Source organism: Alligator mississippiensis, chromosome 3 (genome assembly GCF_030867095.1).
Source record: "Alligator mississippiensis isolate rAllMis1 chromosome 3, rAllMis1, whole genome shotgun sequence".
NCBI lineage: Eukaryota > Metazoa > Chordata > Crocodylia > Alligatoridae > Alligator > Alligator mississippiensis.
The window spans coordinates 158,810,928-158,832,977 of NC_081826.1; the positions used below are offsets into that span (position 1 = coordinate 158,810,928).

A 22,050-nucleotide genomic window follows, 5' to 3' on the forward strand; every position below is an offset into this window, starting at 1 on the left:
TATAACCTACCCTATGCAGTTAAATGATTTTTCTGTATCAAGAAACGTAAAAGTAGATTTTGGCCATTTTTCCATGTTTCACATAAAGCTGCCTTGAAATCATCACTTGGATTGACATATGATAAGACTGGTTGCTTTACCTCCTTTTTTGACTGGGTAGCAAATATTTTTAGGGATCTACATTATTTGCTGTTGATCTGTTCCCAATAAATGATGTTCTGGTCATTGTGGCAGGGCACTGTTGGTGCCTGCCACTTTAAGGGCCTGGAGCTGGCAGCTGGTGGGTGCCTGATGGGGGCAGCCATTTTGAACCTAGGGCTGCCCATATAAACAGGGCAGTTTTGCTGCTGGAGAGAGGCAACAACATTGCCTGGCTACAGGTATCAACTGGAGGTAAGGGAGGAGCTGTAGGGGATGGATTGGAGGCTCCTGGTCCTGGGCACGACCTAAAACTGCACCCTGTCGGGAGTGGGTGGCCTGGTGGGGCTCCCAGTGGTGTGAGAGCCCCCAGGAAATGCCAGGCCAGTTACCACCACGCTGAAAGGCAAGTAGGGGTGCCTTTACCCCAGCCCTCACCTTTGGGTGGGTAGAAGTAACACCGGTAGTAGCACCACAACCTGCTGCCCTGGGGGGAGTGAGAATCCCCTGTGAGACCCTGGGGCACCAGTTGTGGTGTGAGGTACCCCAGCTCCCCACATCCAGGAAGGGGGACCCGGAGAGCCTGTGGGGCTAGTGAGGTTGGAGGTAGAGTGCCCCTTGACTGGTCCAAGCTGGGGCCAGGGCCGAGATGGTCAAAAGGGCCAGGGGCCCACCGCGAGGGGCACCTTGGGTCCTGGGACTGGGACTCTGCCTGGCTTTGGAGGTGACCTTTGGCCATACACAGGCCCTGGCCTCCTGAGCGGGGGACCACACCTAAGAGGGAACCAGCTATGAGGAGCTCGGCAGCCTGAATGAAGGCAGTGTAGGCTGCCTGAGCAGAGGGTTCAAAGGAGGATCCTGCCAGGGAGATTCTGGAGCCCAGTGTGGTGCTGGGGTGCTTGCATCTGGATGCCACCTGTGAGGCTTGGGCCGCAGTGTAAGGATGGTACGGAGCTGCGGGCACATCCCCCAATATTGGGGTGCAAAGAAATGGGCAGCCTCTTGCCTTATTTAGCAACTTATTAATTTCCAACAAGGCATGGCCGGCGAGACAAGTGGGAGGTGTGCCCAGAGGCAGGTTGGGGGACAAGCGATGGCTAGCCTGAGTGCAACCTACTTTGCCAGAGTCATAGGTTTAGCTTTTCCACCTTGGTAGTAAGAAGATAGGATACAAATTTGGGATCAGTATTCCAGACAGGGATAGTTTAACAAAATCTGTCAGAATATCCCCCTTTTTACTGGAATCTTTGTACTTGGACGTAAGAGAGAGGTTCTGAAGCAAAGCTACCAGTCAGTAAGCATAGGCCTACTAAAGCAAAAACCTCCTTTTTCACAGAGCAATGGGAACAAGGAGTAGGATTGTAAAATGACTCGCATTTGAAAGGCTTGCATAACTGAGTCCCTATACATGCCTTTTTACTCTACATGACTATCTTATTGAATAGTTTATCTTAGGAACAAAATGCTTTTAAGACATTGGGCTCAACTAAGGGATATCTGGGGCAAATTTAATTGTCTGTGGGAATGTCTACACATGCCATTAATGTGCAGCAAAAAACTGTGGAGCTTATTGCTCCTGGGAAGCTCTTGGGCTTCCCAGAAGCATTTACACGTGCACCCAGACTGCAGCACATTGAGCCAGGTCGCAGTAGCCCTGGCTGGCAGGGGGCCCAGGAAGTCAGTTTGCTAGCCCGGGGCTGCTCCAACCAGGCTCAGTGTGCTGTAGAGGAGCTGGCTGGGGCATGAGGGTGCTTCAGCACAGGGCTAGCCAGCAGGCAGCCCCTGCATTGAAGCACCTTTGCACTCCAGCCAGCTGGGTTGACATCTACATGGGCAAATACAAGTACTACCCTGCTGCGACTAGTTTTGTGTACCCTAATAGGGGTGCATCTGTAGATGCTGAGATGTTTATTGCACCATTAATTAGTCAACTACTCGGTAATCATCTCAAATAGATGTGCCCTGTGATATATAAGAAGTCCAACTATAGGGACTATTAGATCATTCTTACCTTGAAATGCTATAGAACTTTAAGCATGTTGACAAGATTAATAACTGAATGGTAGAAATCACTGCAAAACTATTTTTGAGTTAAAGCCAAATCTTATCACTTTGAGAATGCATGCCTACCCCAATACAGTTTTGTGTTCATCCCTTCAGTTTATGGGTCAACACCAGAACTTTTTTTTTTACCAGCTGATGAGACTTTGGGCTTCATATATTAATAGAAAGGTTACATTACTGAGACACATCATTACTTTTGGATATGTATAGCTTGAGTCACATAGCTTAGAAGTTACGACTAGTCTTCACCATATCTAATGCTTCTGATGATTCAAAGCCAAGGATGAAATAGTATTTTACAGAAGAAAACAAGAAAGACAAAATGTCCTGTGAATAATTGTTCAAACTTTAACTTGAGTGTATTCATAAGATTTTTCTAATTCACTTTCTTTGAACATTTAAATCTTCAGGCTTTAGTGATTCCAGAACAGGTTAGACATATACTTGGCTGGGATGATTTAGTCATGGATGATCCTGCCTTGAGCAACAGGCTGGACTAGATGATCTCATGAGGTCCCTTCCAGCCCTATTTTCCTATGATCCTGGAAGAAAAATAATTAGTTTGCTTTTTCCACTGACAGTTACTTTTAATGCATGTATTTAAAGTAAACTTCATGGTTTCTGCTTCTTGGATCAGTTGCATATCACACAACATGGTTTTCATTCCCTGTTTGAAGCAATTCTGCAAAAACCCAAGACCTCAGTCCCATAATTAGATCTGAAAATTATTCATTTCATAAGGACCCTTATTGACTTCAATATGAGTCTGCACATATACAAGGGTCTTCCTGGGTGAGTCTAATTGTAGGGCTGGGGCCCAGTCAACACAAACCATGAATGTGCTAGCTGGATACACCCACTAATTGATTTAACAAAAATATGTGCAAGAAAATCTGCAGTGATTCATTACATCAGTGATTTCTGAGTAGATTAATACACCTTGTCATATTAATGGTATCAAGAATTTGGTCTTGATTCTTATCTCTTCTGTGTTGGTAGAGTTCAGGAATAACTTCCTTATCTTCAAGGAAGCTGTGTTTGCATTATACTGGGGTGAGAATAGAGAATGGGCCGAGGATTTACATGAGTATAAAGAGACTTGTTTGGGATAAGGATCAGACTGTCTTTTATCAGGTACGGAACTTGTCATGAGAAAGTACATGTAAAACTTTTAAAACTGTACTTTAGTTTTTGAAAAATCCAAGCTGGGGAGTTTTGTAATTAGCTCTAGTGGGGGCAGAATTTCACATTGACAAATAGAGGAATTTGGGGATGGGATGGTACAAGCAGTTGCTGAAACCTCAGCTACTGTTTCTAGATTTGAGAAGGTGTGACCCATCCATTGAAACCTGCTTCCCCATAACAGACTGAAAGAAGCATGCAAATAGTTTCATGGCAATAAGGCCAGAATCATTTCAGGCTTCTCTTTGGGGAAAAAGAAATCCAATTTAAGGAAAAATAAGGAAACTGAGGAAATTAATTTTCAAGATGTTCATTGAAAATAGAAGTTTTTATGTGTGAAAGGATCAGCATCCATCTGTGCAATCTTTGGACTATGCTGTTGCAATACATGTCATTCTATTTATATGTCTGCGTAGGGTAAAGATCAAGGATACTTTTTAAAAATTTCCTTTAATTCCTGGATTGTAATTCAAGTGAAAATCAAAGCTACGTAAGAACATTTTATGACTTAAAGTTTTTTTTTTCCTGAAGTTAAAAATGCTGTTGGAGGTCTTTCTGCCTTATCTGATGGTCAGTGCTACCCAGTGTGATGTGGATTACCCAGTTCTCAGGAAAGCTTCTTTGGTAAAAATGGTCCTTTTTGATCCTTTTTTTGTTACTTCTGAAACATCAAACCGTACCAAGCCCCATTAATGAATTTTGTAGGACAGAGCGTTTTAATTCCTTGTTATTGTTAAACGCATATGTGGGGCAAGGGAAGAATTGGATGCAGGAATTCAAGAACTATCGCTAAGAAGTTGTTATGCTTGCCAGGAAGACGATACCATTGAAAAGCAAACTGCAGGGCTTCAGCTTAATAGTAAGAGATGGGTATCAGTTGGAATTTTTAAGGGTGTTCTTCAGAGAAGGATTATTATTATTATACTCTAGCTCATGTGAATGTGTGAAGTTTAGGGTTTGATTGAATGTAGGCATGTATGTATGAAGGTATGGGTTTGTGTATACATCAGAAATGTGAGTGGGTATGTATGTGGGTAGATGTTACCCTGCGTTCCCCATATAACACACAACCTGTCTATCCATCAAAAATTAACCAACTGGATTTTCTTTGAATAAATATACAAACAAGCCCACCATGGAAAGATGAGAGGGAGCCAGTCTTTATCACAGGAGTTACTTGTAAAACTATTTTTTAAAATATGAAATTCAAACCTGGATTTCCTGAAGGAAACAATGTTTCCATGAGAAAATATGGGGAGAATCAAAATGGTTACTGCAGAAGCTTCCAGTTAAATATACCAGGCAGTTCTATTCAGCTGTCACCTCAATTCATTCTGAGTTGGAAAACTAGCTATGTTATGTTTTTCATATGGCACACATATGGAAGACATTCTAGACCCTGCTGTGGCTTTGCAGCAATAAGGAGAAACAGTGGCAAGTACATCAGCAATCTGCTACTAGCTTGAGCAGAAGTATCCAAACCACAATGTTGTATTGTTCCATGACAATATATCCACAACGTCATCTGTGCTGGGCAAGCACACAGGAGGTTTTGGTAGAGCCAAGATGCTCATGTTGCTTCTGAGATACATGGGCATGTAATACAACCTGCTTGCAACATTTAGAAGCACATGCAATCCAAGCTGCAGTTTGTGCACCTCATCCAGAAATAAAACCCAGTCCATAAAGCAGTGCATGCAGCTGCCTTATATGGGAGCAGAAGAATCCAGCATGTATGTGTGATCCATGGCAATCAGCCAACTTATTCAAAAGCCTTTAGGCCAAATGCTGCTCTCTAATTCAAAGCAGGCAACCCCTGTGACCTCATTGTGGCTGCATGGGTGTAAGCAAAAGCAGAATTTAGACCTTTGTGTCTAGGTTTTCAATAATGAATGTGTTGACAGTTGTGGAAAGCGATGTAGCCAAATGTGGCTTCATATCTAATGTGCTTCACAAAGCATGCTTCAATCAATGTTATTAACAGATGATATTGTATTGTGCTTGCTAGGACAGGGGTGAGGGTTGAGAAGAGACAGCCAGTTAGCATAGGTACAGGATGAGGCAGGAATCTTTTTTTGCTTGCATTTATAAAGGAAGTCTGTTTGAATTTGTGGCACTGACATAAATGAGCCATGCTCAGCAAGAGAATGCTGACCAGAAAAGAACTTCCCCATCACCAGATGCTTCCTACTCTGATAATTTTCATAGAGTGGGATAGCAAAGATGAGTATAAAACCAAAATGTTTCTGTTTCAGAAGGAAAGGTACCTGCTGCTTGAGCAGAGGGAGAACTTCCTGCTTCCATTGGTGGTAGGAGGGCTGATGACAATCATGCTTTAGCATTTATTTCTTTATCCAGTACAGGGCAGTTCACCTTATATTTCTGACTGCTAAACTTAGTGTTGCAGCTGTGATGTTCAGGTGCACAACACAGACCTGAGAAAGGACAGCTGATGCCTGAAGGCTTCCCCAACAGTTCTCCCAACTATGCAATTGGTTCAATATATTATACTGGAAGAAAACCTTGCCTCTCATCAAGTTTGCAGTTCCCTTCTCCCCTCTTATGAAGAGAGCTGTAAGGAGGATACTTGGCTCTTACAGGCTTGGTACCTAGATGCAGAGGGTCAGTGAATAACAGCCTGTCTGGCTGGAAGGCTGGGGCCAGCTGGAGGTGATGATGACCAGCTAATGAGGATGCAGCTGCAAAGAGGGTTAAGGACTCTAGGACCAGAGTGCCAGGGGGATGGGAGGGCAGGTTGTTGTGCTGTGGAGACGTTGAAGCTGAATGTCTCCCCTTAATTGTCTAGAAGGGCAGACAATTTTGTTGGGTTTTTGTTTGTGGATTCAAGGCTCTTGTAGCAAAGAATAAAGTGGCCTGAGAAACTGGGAATAGGGCTGGTTTGGCAGTTTAGGGCAAGAGCGTAAGCAACCAGGCCATAACGCTGGCCTGCATCCATAGATGCTTCTCAAGTAAATCCCAGGATGTCATTCTCCCGTTGTACTCGGCCTTGATGAGGCCACAGCTGGAGTACTGCATCCAGTTTTGGGCTCCACAATTCAAAAAGGATGTGGAGAAGCTTAAGAGAGTGCAGAGGAGAGCCATGCGCATGATCAGAGGTCAGGAAAACAGACCTTATGATGAGAGGCTGAGAGCCATGGGACTCTTTAGCCTGGAAAAGCGCAGGCTCAGGGGTGATTTGGTAGCCACCTATTTATCACCAGGATCTGGGGGAACATCTGTTCACCAGAGCACCTTAAGGGATAACAAGGTCAAATGGTCACAAACTTCTCGAAGACCATTTCAGGCTGGACATAAGGAAAAACTTCTTTACTGTCCGAGCCCCCAAGGTTTGGAATAGACTGCCACCGGAGGTGGTTCAAGTGCCTACCTTGAACGCCTTCAAGAGACATCTGGATATTTATCTTGCTGGGATCCCATGATTCCTGCTGACTTCCTGCCCCTGGGGCAGGGGGCTGGACTCGATGATCTTCCGAGGTCCCTTCCAGTCCTAGCATCTATGAATCTATAACCTGCTTACAAGGGCCAATACAATTCCTCTGAGCTCAGTCAATTCCCATTTGACTGTTGTTTAACTTTTTCCCTATACAGGGGTTATTATACATGCATTTTGATGGGTCAGATGAGACTAGTGATGTATGTTCTTCTGCTCTCCCTCTGCCTTAAAGCACAAGGCATGAGTGAGTTGCTGTGCTGTGGCAGGAGATCACTCAGCTGTGCCACTTTGCAAGCCCCTCTGCAAGGGGGAACAGAGGAAAGGAGGATGACCCTGGGATGTCCCCAACACTGCGCTTAAGACCTGGGTTTTCAGGTCACTCAAAAGTGGTCCCTTGAGGGCACTTCCGGGTTGCCTGTGTGGCCTTGTTTCCAGGATTGCCATGCATAAAGTGGGAATGGATTGGAACGCCCAGTTTCCTTGAGTACCAGCCCCATGGTGTAAACATACCTGAAAATTTGCCTTGGTTGGCTTTCTATACAGAGGTGAACTGCATCTCAAGAGAGGAATCTGGATTCTCTCTGCTTCTTCTCTTTTCTATCTACAATGGAGCCTTTGAGAAAATGACCTAAACCAGAAGGGATAGTTGCCGCTTTCTTACACTTCCCCCCCCACCCCCTCCCATCCCAAACCTTCTGTTTCTTCAGTAACATTTTTCAGTAAGTAGATATCAAATACTGTACCATGTCAAAGGGTGAGCTGATCTTTGCTGTGGCTGTTATGAGGTCAGCATTCAATTGTGTCAAGGGGCCAGAAAGGTGACAGCGTTGAAGTGAAAAAGGGAATCGTAGAGGAGGATATTCCTTACTTTATAGATTTCTTCTTTTCCCTCCCTCCCCCCCCCCTCCCCCCAGGCCTTGGTCTATTTTGTTACTTAATTAGGTCCAAATGCTCCTTCTTTTCAGTCTTCTCAGGCCTTGAAACATAATGCCATCAACTGGCACTATGTCTTCTCTGTGACCTTTGCACTTCCTGACTGTAGCTTTGCTGCTGTTGGCTATCTTTAAGTCACAAACAATTGCAACTGTCACACAAACTTACATTGACTTTGTCACTCCCTTCACATGTCTGGAGATCTGCTTGCCACATTTCCTGTAGGCTAAACCAGGTGGAAATATGTTTTCATAAGGGACAGGAGAGAGAGGAAAGCAAACATTGGTCTTGGTGGAGCAGATAGGTTTGTTTGCTATTTTGAGCCTGTAGTCACCCTTTAGTACTGTGACTACGTCTGGGCAGTCAATATGTGGGTAGGTGAAGAAACATGGGGCACGTCCAGATGTGTGGATGTTTGGTTCCCTGGGAACAAGTAGCAGCGGTGCACCTTGAGCCACCACTTGTCCCCAGGGAGAGTGCATGTGTTACATGGCCCCAGGTGAGGTAGGGGAGGCTGGGTCCAGCAATGGGCTAGCCCCAGTAGCCTCACTTGGGGCCCTGGAGCTGCAGCCATGGTGATTCTGCTGCACACAACTTGGCTGGCAGTGGAGCATGGCTCTGGGTGGTCTGGCTCCACTTTTCAGCAGCGTGTGCATTGTTCTGGGTTTTCTTTTTCTTTTTTGACCCCTGGATATCCAGGGCACAGCGCAAGCTCAGGCAGTGTGCCCTTGCAGTGCTGAGAACATTGCACTGTGCAGTATGTGGCGCTGCAAATGGCCGCATTTGTCTGGACACACCCATAGTGTTCACAGCATGTCCAATTCACTGTGGCACAGGACAGAAAAGTGATTCTGCTTTCCCCTTCCTCCCTTTTTTTTGAGGAGCCTTCAGCTCTTTCATTATCTAGAATCTTGGAATCTACAGGGGAACTCTGTGACACCAGGGCTGATGCAAAAATAAATAATTCCTAAAGGATCGACCTTGGATTCTGCAGACTACTGGCAGATTGTTCCTCTGGGCTAGGGATAGACATTAAACATAAACCAGTTTAAGTGATCAGAAACTGATTTAAACCTGTAACAGAACAGATGTTTGTGCAGGCCGGGTCAGACCCCGGGCCCTTTTCGTTGCTGTGCATGCGGGCTGTGGCCAGCAGCCCGGGCAGGCTGGGTCAGAGAGGGAGGTCGCCAAGCTAGAATTAGGCACAGACACGTAACGGTTGATTTTAAGATTGTTTTACTTACACCGAGATGGTCGCGGTGCAGGCTGAGAACTTGCTTGAGTTGCGGTTACAACAGAAAACACGAACACACGCGGAGGTTGCAAGGCTCCACGCAGACAGAACACGAACAATCACGTGGAGCTTGCTAGGCTCCACACAGACAAACTCCGGATGTCCAGGACAAGCGCGCATTAAACTTGTCGTTACATCTTATAGTAGGCTCCGTTCGAAGACGGGAAGAGGTGGGCGGTGGATCAGGCCGCCAAACTCCTCTGAGCGACACACAGGGTTTCTATTACCCTGCCGCGCACACCCAGAGTCCCCACGAGATGGATGTGGAGTCCTCTTCGGCTTGGGCGGAAACTGCTCAAGCCTCTTATACGGCTAGCAGGCCAATCGCTAGCCGCCACGTGTGAATAATTTAGCACTAGCCAATTGCAGGGCATGAATTTGCATACGACGAGCGGGAAATCTTTGCACCGTGCATTTCTGTGTTGCAAAGGGAAATGCACCCTGCAAAGATAGCTGCAAAGTGGCGATAACACTCCTTTGCACGCAGGTTCTCTGCGCAGCAGAACTCCTCCGTGCAATGAAGTTGTATACCCACGGGGATAATTCGAGTGCCGAAGCACACACACAAAAAATCAGACCTTTGGGTCATGACAATGTTCAGTGCACATAAACCAGTTTGAAAATGGCTGAAACCGGTTTGAGATAAACCTGGTTGAACATAGTATTAGATTTAACTGATTTGGCTCAAACCAGTTTATGCAATGTCCGTCCCAGACCCCTTGCTGGTTTAAGATAAACCAGACCCCCCCCAGCATCCCGGCAGGCTCTCTGGGCTGGGCGGGGCTCTCTGCTCCACAGCGGGGCTGGCCTTTCCCCTCTGCTCCCTGACTGCAGCTCGACAAAGACTTGCAGGCACAGCAGCATCTGCTTGGCTTCTCCCTGCTAAATGGGGATTATTCCCCGCTGCCCTCTGCCTTATGCAGACACCTCAGCATTACCTAGCAGACCACATGCTGGCTACAGTGTATGCTGTGGGAGATGACCAAGGCAGACAGGCTTTTTGGAGCTAATCAACAGGTAGCTTAATGTTCTTTCTTGGAAAAGCTGTTTAAGAAGAGCTGTTTGCTCCCCCGCACCCCTCACCACTCCCTGATTAAACAGGAATTCCCCCCTCCCCCCTGCCTTGCCAAGCAGTGTCTGTGTATTACCTACCAGACCACATGTTGGCTATGGTCTGTGCTGAATCAACAGGTAGAATCAACAGATAGCTGATAATGTCTCTCCATTGTTTTCTTAATGGGGTGATAACACAGAGTTAAGACATGATAAACACTGTTACCAATACCCTGCTGGGCTAATCAGCATCCTGCCAGGGCCTGGCCATGCCCCCCCGCCACTCAGCTCAGTACTGTGGAAGGGAAGAGAAGGCTGCACTAGCACGCCCTTCCCCCCCCCCCCCCCCCCCAACCCCAGCTTCTAGCCTGAGCCACTGCAGGCATGTGCCTACATGTCTGGGATGTCTGTGCAGTTACAAAGTAATTTACCCTAGCCAGGTTAGACTAACCTGCAAAGATTGAATCAATTTAGGCTCAGGCTTTTTGAATGTCTGTCCCTGCCTGGTGTTTGTACAGTGTGACAATCGCTTCTCGGCCTTTTGGCTCAGATCAAGTGTGTATTACAAAATAACTGGAAAATGCGTGGTTTACAGTTCAACCTCTAATTGCTGAGTGAGAGAGATGAGAAAGGACACTCAGAAGGGTTGAAGGGTTGCTATAACAGGAGATAGGTTATTCCCTGTCTTGTTGCTTTAGATGAGCTTGTTCCTTACTTCATATCTGGGGTTCTGCAAAGGCTTTGCTTCAGAGCATGGCATGAGTTTGTGACTTGCTATTCTGAAGCTCATGCTGGTAGACAGATACCACCTACCTCAGGCAGGACTGACGTGTAGGGGGCACACTCAGGTGCATGTGCACCCCCTGAGTGTGGCGGTGCACCCCCTACAAAAAGGCGTTGCTGACAGTGTTGGCAGTGCCTGTGGGCAGTCACCACTTGCTACCCTTCTGCCAACACTGCTGACAGTGTCTGTGGGTGGTCTGCGATCCTGGCGGCACCGGCTGTGGGAGGTCACTGACCTTAGGTCAGCGCTTGCCACTCCCTCATCCCCCCGCCGCTGACAGTGCCAGCAGTGTTTGCAGAAGCTCTCCTGCTTATCACCGCTGCTCCTGCCGCCACCGCCGTGCTCCTGCTGCTGCTGTGCCCCCTCCCGGCTGCCGAGGGCATGAATTGTTCATGACCTCAGGGGTGGCCAACCTGCAGCATGTGTGTCATAAGGCAGCTTCTGCATATGGCATGCTACACATCAGGGTGGGGACAGACAACACAGCAGCACACAGGGCAAATAGCAGAAGGCACAGCAAGAGATCCGGCAGGGAGTTCAGGGCAGAAAGCAGAGTAGCAGATCAGGCAGTGGATTTTATGGGTAGCACTTGGGGAAGGTGCAGGGCTAATTTGTGGCACACCTGCTGAAAAGGTTGGCACCCAGTGACATAAGGAGATGCCTTTTGATCATAAGGAGATGCCAAACTACTTCACAGTAGGTGCCCAACCCTTGTGTCAAAACTCCTGAGTAAACAGTTTTGTGTAAATAATTTATTTGGGGGCTAGAGTCAAGGGAGACTACCCCACATTCGAGCAATGCTGCAGTTATTGCTGTAGCACAGGGGTTGGCAATGAATTTCGGTGGTGGGCTGGAATGACCCATCCCTGGTCTGAGGTGGGCTGCACTAGGAACTGGGAAACTGGCTGGCTCAGCTGGTTCTTCCTGTTGCTTGTCTGTGCTGTGGTGTAGCACAGTGCAGGCAGAGCTCTCCCTCCACTGAAGCCTCCAGTGCAGACTGTGGCCAGAGTCCCTGCTGCTGAATGCCATTGAAGTCACAGCTCTGTGGGCCAGATCCAAGGGTTGTAGGTTGTCGACTCCCTGCTGGAGCATATAGGCTGTAGAATTAACCTTAGACACAAGGCAGTTTTTGCAAGCAGATCCTTGCGGTCCCAGATATGCTGACTGACCCCATGCCTTTATGACTTTGTAGCATTGTGGGTCAAGCCTTGATGGAGCAGTGCTCCACAGCATATAAAGTGCTAAGTCAGTTCAACTTCTGGGGGTCAGCAGGCTATGTCTAAGGGGTCACAAAAGATTACTATGATCAATCAAAAGTATGGGAGTACCACACTTACAATTCAGAGGGGCCCACACCTCCATTTGAAATTTTTTAGGGGTCTGCAAATGAAAAAAGTTTTGAAAACTACTGTTCTAAGTCTTTCAAAGAGAGATTATAATCTTTTACCATGAGGCTGTAAAGCCTGTTTGTCCAGGGAAGGGAAGGGCAGGATTTATCCCATGATGCCAGTTCTCATTATACATGCAAAACGTCCAGGGGCATAATGTGCAGTAACCCTCGATGTGGTTGTAGTGGGATCACAGAAACTCCCTGGAAGATTCTGCTCCTCCAGGTCCTTAGTGTATAGTACTCAAGGAAATTCTAGGGGTACCCTAACTATTACACTAAGGATTATATTTCTTTATAGTCTTTTTTTGTGGTGGTTAGCAGCGTAGACATGCTAACACTGGGCCAGAATGAAAGAGAGGGAGAGGGATTGATTCTATAGGGTATAGATGATGGCACTCATCTACAATGTCAAAGGTGTAGGAACTTGTCTTGGGCTTGGGTCCTCATGTCTCACCCAAATGCTATGACCTCTGGGCTACAAAATCAGCCTCTTTCTATGGATCTATTAATACCAACTTACTTCAATAGACTGGAATAGCTTCAATGGGAGGTAGAGATGAAGACTGAGGCACTCACTCTGTCTCTTTCTGTCTCTCTCTTTGTCTCTTTCTCTCTCCCAAACCCGTTCTTTCTCATGTGCACACACACACCTGAGAGCAATAAGATGGTGGTTAGGGCACTTGCCTTTTGAGGTAAGTGTAGAGAATCAACATTCAAGTCCACACTGTGAATCAGGCAAAGGAGAAACCTGGACCCAAGTCCCTCTTTTCTGAGGGGACTGCCCTAAGCACTAGGATGCTGGCCATTTATTCCAGTGATCAAAACTTCTGTCCTAGACCCAAGAAAGCATGTCTCAGCAAAACCTTTGTTAAAATTGACACATTCCTGTGAAAAGTTCTGATACTGATGAATTGGCATTTTCTGATGAAAGACCATTATGTTGAAAAATTCCTGACCAGCTCTAGAGTTTACTCAGTGTCATGTGAATACTCATGCAATAATGACATAGTTGTGTCCTGCACTGTCACATGTCAATGATATGATTTTAAGATCTCCCAGTAATCTGGGAGGACAATTCGTGGATATGTCCCCATATGTTATAGCAGCAATTTTGGCATGAAGAAAATATCACTTTCGTTCTCTTGAGACAACCCATCTGTAGCCTTCCTATGAACCTTTCTGATTCTTCTATAAACAATTGGGCTAGAAACTTGGTGAGCAACACATTATGGTACACTAAACTTAAGTGGTTCTTGTTTGTCATTCTACATTAATGAGATTTCGTGCTTGGAATTGTTTTATGTGGTCTCCAAGGAAGTTCATGTATATTCTGTTTGTTTTTTTCCCCACACAGGTCCCATGTCTCAAGCATGGACGTTTCAGAAAGAATAGCACCTCACTGCAGATCTCTGACATGGCAAGTCCCTCCACAGAGTTGCACAAGTATTATAACATGGGTATTTTCTAGTTGCCTGTGATGTGTTTCTGACAAGAGCTTACTGATCTTCTTGCAAGAAGCTAAAAAAGCTTGCTTTCTCATGCATCTGATTTTGTGGTGTAGGTATATTTGTATGTGCTGATTGTCATGAGATAAATAAAATAATCTGTGAATTGGTGCTAAAGAAATACTAAAACTAAATTCTTCTCTGGCTGTAAATATGCAATTTCTGTTGAGCCAATGGGACCTGTGTACCTGTGTCTGAGAAATGAATTTGGTCTCCAGTCTGCAGTGTGGTGTCTCCTGAGATCTGTGGCCACTGATCCAAATTAGACCTGATGCTAGGAGCTTTATGACTGTCACAGGGCCCCTTGGAATGAATAATAGAATTAATATGGCCAAACCCTGACATTTTTATTCATGTTTCACTCAGCACTTTTTGAGGCAAAGCTGACTGCATAGGATCTGATTGAGAACATTGTGGTACCCCATGGAGAACATATATATGAGTAAAATGAACTTGCACACTCACAGAAGATCATCTTATCTCCTGTATGCTGCTTGAGCCCTACTTACAGGGCTCTAAAGGTGCCTAAATGGTGCCAAGCCCCTGGCTTGGTCATCACCAAAAAGGAGAATTTCATTCAGCATGAGACGTAGAGACTGGGTCAGATCTTCAGGAACCATAAATGAGAATAACCCCACTTCCTCCAGTTGAGTTGCATCAGTTTAGGACCACAATTTAAGGGAGTTCCTTTAGATTTATATTACTTGCTGAGATCAGCATGAGTGGTGTTACAGGTTACCTTTAAACTATTCTAAAGGCATTTAAAATGGGAGCACCTGCACATTAAAGGGTGTTAAACTGGGCTAAGTACCCTCTAAGCGTGCCTATACATGTGCTCCAATGCACACTTGAGCAGACTTGATTAATTTAATTAGAATGCTCTAGCATTGCTGCAGCATCACATGTATAAACCCACAGAGGTTTAAAAATGGTTGCTGGAGCAATTTAACTAAAGCTCATTGAATGAGCTTTAGCTAAATCATCCCATGGCCATATTTAAATGCATAGGGGTTTAATATATGTGACACTGGCATTTTAATTAAAGCAGCTCTTTGGGAATCACTCTAATTAAACTGCCCCCTGCCCCCATGCACACACTCCCGAGCACATATATAGGTACCCTAAGAGCCTTAAAGTTATGCCCCTTCAGGCAAGGTTTATCTTTGAGCTGTTCTACCTGGCTTGAGCTTGATTACTGTTGGTTTGTTCCACTGAGATAAAGTGACTATTTACAGTCATCCAGAATCCAGGGATACATGGCTTCCAGCCCTTCTACCCCTGACAGACTTTTTACCCTGTCAAGCTCTGCTTTCAAGAGGGTGGCAGTGGTCTCAAGCCAACACCCTCACCCACCCCTGGTGGGTATGACCCTAGCACATGTGGCACCATGTTACCAGCTCCAAGGACCCCAGGAGATCCAATCTGGACCTCAGGGGTGGGGGGGTGGTAAGGGGGCCTTCTCTCAAAGGGCTGAACCTTTGCCCCACATCTGGGCAGCTTTCTCCTAGCCAGGAGAATTTTGGGGAAGGTGGAAAAAGGCTGCCTAGTGCCAAGGACAGCAAAATTATGGAACTCAGGAAGCCATTCTTTTCTGAGGTCCATGCTCTTGCCATGCTTAACCCCCAGGGCTTCACTCCCAGAGGAGGAATTATGTCCTGGCTATGCCCCTGCTCACCAGACCGTCTAGTGTCAAGTCACAGTTCTGCAGGTCAAAGATGGCATTAAGCCAAAACCTGTGACTACTCTGCAACTATTCTAACTTGAACACTGCCTAACATTTCACAGGTTTAGAATGGTTCAAAGGTAACCTGTAACAGACTGTTATGTGACCTAGTGTACCTTCACCTAACTCCAACAGTTGTTTTTTTTCTTCTGTTGTTGTTGTTGCTTTTTGGTTGCTGTGTGAAGTGCCTTTCAGCAGAAACCCTTACTCAGCCTGGCTTTTATTGTGAGTGAAGCCTCACAATATTGACAGCTATTGTTAGCAGTTTCAGTCCAGCCTTAGTTGCATTTTTTTTGTTATTGTTTTAAGAACTGAGCCAACCAAAGATGACCTGTCTTCAACCATCATCTACAGACAAACTTCAGCTAAACATTAGTCCCAGATATTGAACTGAGTGGCTGTCTTGGACATTCCACCTCTGCAGTGTTACTTGTAGATTGACAGAGAATAACAACTTGTATAAAAAATCCTCCATGGAGAACAGCCAATGTTCAATGTAAATGTATCTAAATATGTTGGTATATGGACCTTGCCTAAGTGACGCCAGAACTCCTCAGCTCCCCAAAATAAATAGAACTGTTTTAAAAGCATTTGAAAATATTTTCAGGCATATTAGTTGCCTTTGTTTTGTTATTTCTTCTCTAAGTCTCACTTTTCATTAAGTACAATTGATGGCACCTTTTTAATTTAGCTTTTTTCCCCTCCCTGGGCTGACATGGCATAATGAGATGGAATGTGAAGAATAAGAGAACACGTAATGCCAGCATGGTTGGGAGTGGATACATTTTTGAAGTTGCCTAACCTTTCCCGTTTCGTAGAGAAGACTGGAAGGGACCTCAAGAGATCATCTGGGGATTGAATCTGTGACCTTTGTATTGTTAGCACCATGCTACTGTAACATCCTTTATTAGTTGTTTATGACTTTGCCAAACTTAAACTATTTGATCTGAAATGTGTCCATATTCCATATCAAACTGACTTTTTTCTTTTTTCTTTTCACTCACAATGGTTCAGTCATATATGACAATGAGAGTAGAGAAAATGAACTGGCCCAATTAAAAGAAGAAAAAAAGAAAGCTAATTAACTTTTCAAAGAAAAGTTCTAATGTTCCTGTGCTTAAGAGCATGGGCTTGTAATCATGTAGGGGAAAGCACTTTTTGGCTGAGGAGAAGGCTTTGAAAAATTGATGGTCACTCATGCTCAATAGCAATGTAGACTTTGGCAGCTAGTATCTGTGAAGTTTCCTCTATGGTGGGCATGCTCCATCCCTTCACAGTTCTGACTGGTGCCCACCTGGTCTATAGTCATCCTCATGTAGTGACTGGCCCCTAGCACTCTTGGTATTCTCAGTTGTGTATTGACTAGGCAATGAGCACACAATTATTGACCCCCTGCAACAGGGGTGGTGCTTATGACTTGCTTCTGGTCACCCAGCAATTTTAGAACTGAATTCTCCAAGGCACCATTCAAATGTTTTAATCTCTCTTTAAAAAGCAAATTATTGTAATCTTATTCTTGTCATCCCAAAATGACATATTTCCCATGACCTTAGGTCAGAAATGACTGTCACATTTTGTCTGAAGTTTTCCAGAAAAAAATAAACCTAAGGCAGGGAAACACTTTTGGAAAATATCAGCCCCAATGGTACATGTTTTGGCAAAGTTACAAGCAACTGAAAATCAGATCTTACGCAATTGAAATGTCACATTAGCACCCCCACCTTGTTATACTTGTTCATAAATATGGAGCCTTGTATGCATTCAGCCTGAATATATGGTGTATAACACTGCTATATAAAATATATATGCAATTATAATTACACATGTATTAAAAAACAAGACCAGTTCCAAAGCTTGAGCTGAAAAGCATTTGCCAGTAATAAGTCATTCTTAGAAGTTTTAGGGTCTTCTGATGGCCTATTTCTGGAAATTATCTGCTAGCATAGCTACAGATAAGCACTGAGTGATGCTATCTCCAAACATCGTATTTGTCCAGGGATAGCTGAATTTTGCAAAACTGCAAGGGTGGGGGGGGGAGGGAGGAGTCAACTCTGATTTTCTTTTAAACCTCTTACTGCTCTGTCCTGCTGCTGTGGCTGCTTTGAATGGACTCCAAACCATTGACTCTTCCTTCAAGTACACCGTTAATATGCTATTATGTTAAGCAGGCTGATAGAGTAAAATGGAAATGAACATGTGCAAAAGTCATTTAGGTCAAATGATGTAACATGCTTTCAAAATATTAGCCAAAATTTTAGCATAAGCCTTTGATGAGGTTGAGAAATCTGCTGTTGAACAGGAGCATAGAATTAGCCCTTGTACAGCCCATGTTTAGAACCTTATTATGCTACTTAATTCTATGGTTCCCTGAGGGGTACTTACAACTGAATTAAAGGGCGTCTTGTGAATGTTCTGGACACTGATTACAGGACCACAGACTGAAGCTGAAGACTGTTCTACAGCCGCTAAGTATGCTAGTAGAGAGACCCCTTAATTCAATTAGATGTACCTCCTGGGGTCTAGGTAATTATAATATAAAGCCATTTTATATTTATCCAAGGCAAGAATTAGAGCTGGGGTGTGCTTTCTCATTCTCTCTCTCTCTCTCTCTCTCGATGTAAAGAAGATATTTTTAATGTTTCAAAATTTAGCAGTTCACCTGGCACAATTGCCCAGTCAGGATGCTCCTGGCTTTGCTAGGGTTGTCATGCCTCTTACAAGCCTAGCTCTGAAGGACATTCAAAACATCCTGAAAACCTTTGTAGTCAATGCAGCCTTCTCATGTTGAAGAACATCAGTGATGAAGTGTGAGAGCATGCAGGTCTACCCTTCCAGGAGTGTTTACTTAGAGTGCAACTCACTGCCTGCAGCAGGACATGGGCCAGTTACTTTCCATCCCACCTTGATGATGTTGGCATATGTAGCTCTTAACAGGGCTCAGAGGGGCTGGACATCCCTAAGTGATTTATAATATGATACACACCACTATACACAGGGGATATTGGTGATGGTTGCTTCAGTACATATTTCTCTTTTTGGAGTTTAGTACATGATGGACAAGATATTGAGCTTGTAAAGCTGGTGTCACTCCATTTACTTCAAAGGACCGGTGCCAGTTTACATCTGCTATGAGGATCAGCTGTTTGAAATATAAAATATAAATGAGCTCTTTGAAACTGGGATATAAACTATGACTCATATACTATGACTAGTGGTGCATTGTTACTGAATTAGCAGGCTTTACTTGAGATGGTTATTGTTACACTCAGGACCACAGAGAGTGTTGGATTGGATGGTTGCATCTACTGAAAAGTCCAGTTTGCATGGACTTTTTTGCATTTGAAGGTATCTAGACTGGCATAATCACCAAACTGCTCCTTATTACTTCAACCCCAACCCCCCAAAAAAGAACCTCAAAACAAACTCAAACAACCAAACAAAAACCCTTAAAGCAGCCCCAAGTTGTCCCATGTTAATTTGTCTTCCATAGGCCCATGGCCAGATCCTTAGCTGATACAAACCCTGATAGCTGCAGTTAGTTTATGCAACCTGAAGTTAATAGAGTTTTGCTGAGTGAGACCAGCTAAGAATTGATCCATGTTTTATGCTGTAGCTTACTACATGCACATCTTGATCTTGCAGTGGTTGCAAATACAATCAAAGTTGGTGAAGTACTGTATGGGAACATCTGCATGCTACACATCTACACTATTCGCACAGTAGCCGAATAATACTGCTCAGTAACGTATCAAAACACCAACAGTGCTAATATGCTGCTGCACAGTATTATTAGGCTACTACGTAAAAGGCATTTACCAGCACCACTGTGCAATAATTCCAGTTACTGAAGTTATTTAGTACTTGTATAATAAATAAAAGCACAGTAACCACTGCACAGTAGTGTCTCATGTACATGCACTGTATATGTAGCACGAGACAAAGTCCCAGTAAAGATTGTAAAGTACATCTCATACAAAGGTTATTGGAGGTCCGAGAGAATCACATAATAGTATTTAGTCCTTGGGTATGGACAAAGCACACTGGTATTCTCTAAGCACTCCTGCTCTTAATTCCCAGTGGGTGTGTCTACATGAGTTTTACTGCTGAGTAGACTAATTAGCTTTGCAGTAAGTCTTGTGACTACATGTGTGACTACACGTGACTACACAGGATTACACTAATTAACTCCTTCGCAGGTTATGCTGCAGTCTTTTATTCTGTAGCACCACACGGGTAGACACTGATGTGGCTGGCTGGGGCACGAGGGTGCTTCAGTGCAGGAGCTGCCTGCTGGCTAGCCCCACACTGGAGCACCCTCATGCCCCAGCCAGCCCTCTGCAACATGTTGAGCCGGGGGGAGCAGAAAGGGGTCCCTTGCCAGTAGGGACTGCTCCAAACTGGCTCAGTATGCTGTGGTCCCAGGTGCACATGTAAATTTGGAGCCCAGGATCAATGAACTCTGGTGGGATAAGCGCCAGAATGCATTGCTTTGCCTTAATAGCATATATAGATACACCCAATATGTATTGGGAATTAAAGAGTAAACACTTGAATGGGAGGCAAGCAGTAATGGTGCATCAATGGTACATCAGGATCCAGCAGACAGGATTATTATGGATCCAATTCTATGTATGGAACTATATTTTGTGCAGGTCCACAGTCTGAATTATAGGAAGGATGTAGAGAAACTGGAGAAGGAGGAGGACTTTGGGACCTCCTGCTGTGTCCAGCCAGGGACATGGACCAAGGTGGTCAAGGGCCCTAAGGCTTGCCGCACCAAGGCCCCTCCCCCACCAGAACTGAGAAACAGGTACGCACCTCTTGCTGCCCCAGCAGAGCCTGCTGAGTTGCCAGCCCCCACAGGCAACATGGGCCTAACTGCAGCTACCACCCCTGCTCTCCCCAAGACAAAACGTAAGGTGTTTGTTGTGGGAGACTCCCTCCTGAGGGGGACTGAGGGGCCAATCTGCCACCCCGACCCCTTAGCCCGGCAAGTCTGCTGCTTCCCAGGGGCCCGCATCCGGGACATTATGGAGAGGATCCCAAAGCTCCTTAAACCCACAGACCACTATCCCATGCTCCTTATTCATGTGGGCACCAATGACACTGCTCGGAGCACTCCCAGCCAGGTCATGAGGCGCTACAGGGATTTGGGAGCGGGACTTAAGGGTCTGGGGGCACAGGTGGTGTTCTTGTTGATCCTCCCAGTCTTAGGCTATGGGCTGAGAAGGGACAGGAGGATCTATGTGGTCAACCAAAGACTGCAGCGCTGGTGTCGTCAGGAAGGCTTTGGCTTTCATGACCACAGCCCGCTCTTTGGTGAGAGAGGCAGCAAGCTGCTGGGAAGAGATGGCCTCCACCTCTCTCCCCTAGGGAGGAGGCTCTTCTCAGCCAGACTGGCTGACCTACTCCACCGGGCTTTAAACTAAGCCCGCTGGGGGACGGGGGGACTACCGCCACTGCTGGCCCGCTGAGCAATCCTTGCAAAGCCAGCAGATCACGGCGCTTCAGGAAGCCCACCCCTGCCCCAGCCCTGGTAAAATCTGTGGGCAAGGAAGGAGCCCCCCGGGGGGCACTTGCCTGCCTGTACACTAATGCCAGGAGCCTGGGGAATAAGCAGGAGGAGCTCATCCTCCTGCTCAGTGCAAACAATTACAATGTCATAGGGATAACAGAGACCTGGTGGGACTCCACCCATGACTGGACCATGGGTATAGATGGCTATACCCTGTACAGGAGGGATTGTGTGGAGAAAAGGGGCGGGGGTGTAGCTCTCTATGTTAAGGAAAGCTACACGTCCCTGCAAGCCAATATTGGCGACCAGGGTGGACAGCTGGAGACCCTCTGGGTTAAAATCTGTGGGGAACACGGCACAGGGGACACAATGGTGGGAGTCTATTACAGACCTCCCACTCAAAGTCCTGAGCTTGACCAGGAGTTTGCCCGGGAACTGGCTGAGGCAGCTTGCTCCAGGACCATGGTTGTCATGGGTGACTTCAATTACCCGGACATCTCGTGGGAGGATCGCTCAGCAAAATCTGAGCGGTCGCAGAGCTTCCTCTCGTGCGTGGATGACCTCTACCTGACTCAAGAAGTCTATGGGCCAACGAGAGGGAAAGCGCTGCTCGACCTGGTGCTGGCTACTGGGGATGACCTAGTCGGTGACCTAGTGATCGATGGGAAGCTGGGTGACAGCGACCCCGAGCTGATCACCTTCACCATCCGCCGAAAAGCTGGCAAGTCGGTCAGCAACACACAAGTCCTTGACTTCAGGAAAGCCGACTTTGACAAGCTCAGGAGGCTTGTCAGTGAGGCCCTAAGGGACCATGACCACAGGGAGAGGGGAGTTCAAGAAGAGTGGTTGCTCCTCAAGGGAGCGATCCTCCATGCACAAACTAAGTCTATTCCATCTTGGAGGAAAGGCAGCAAGAGGGCACAGCAGCCCCCCTGGCTCTCTAGGGACCTAGCAGACCTCCTGAGGCTAAAAAGAAAGACCTACAAAGGATGGAGGATGGGAGTCACCTCCAAGG

At 45.8% G+C, this 22,050-nt stretch overlaps 1 long non-coding RNA gene across 1 annotated transcript; it reads left to right on the forward strand.

Annotated features, from left to right (window-relative positions):
• Positions 1 to 304: 304 nt before the first annotated feature.
• On the forward strand, positions 305 to 17,291 carry LOC132249447 (uncharacterized). Its single transcript, XR_009460926.1, has 4 exons — positions 305 to 393; positions 3,202 to 3,336; positions 3,916 to 4,008; positions 13,647 to 17,291. It is a non-coding gene; the product is annotated as an uncharacterized LOC132249447 (long non-coding RNA).
• The last annotated feature ends 4,759 nt before the right edge of the window (positions 17,292 to 22,050 follow it).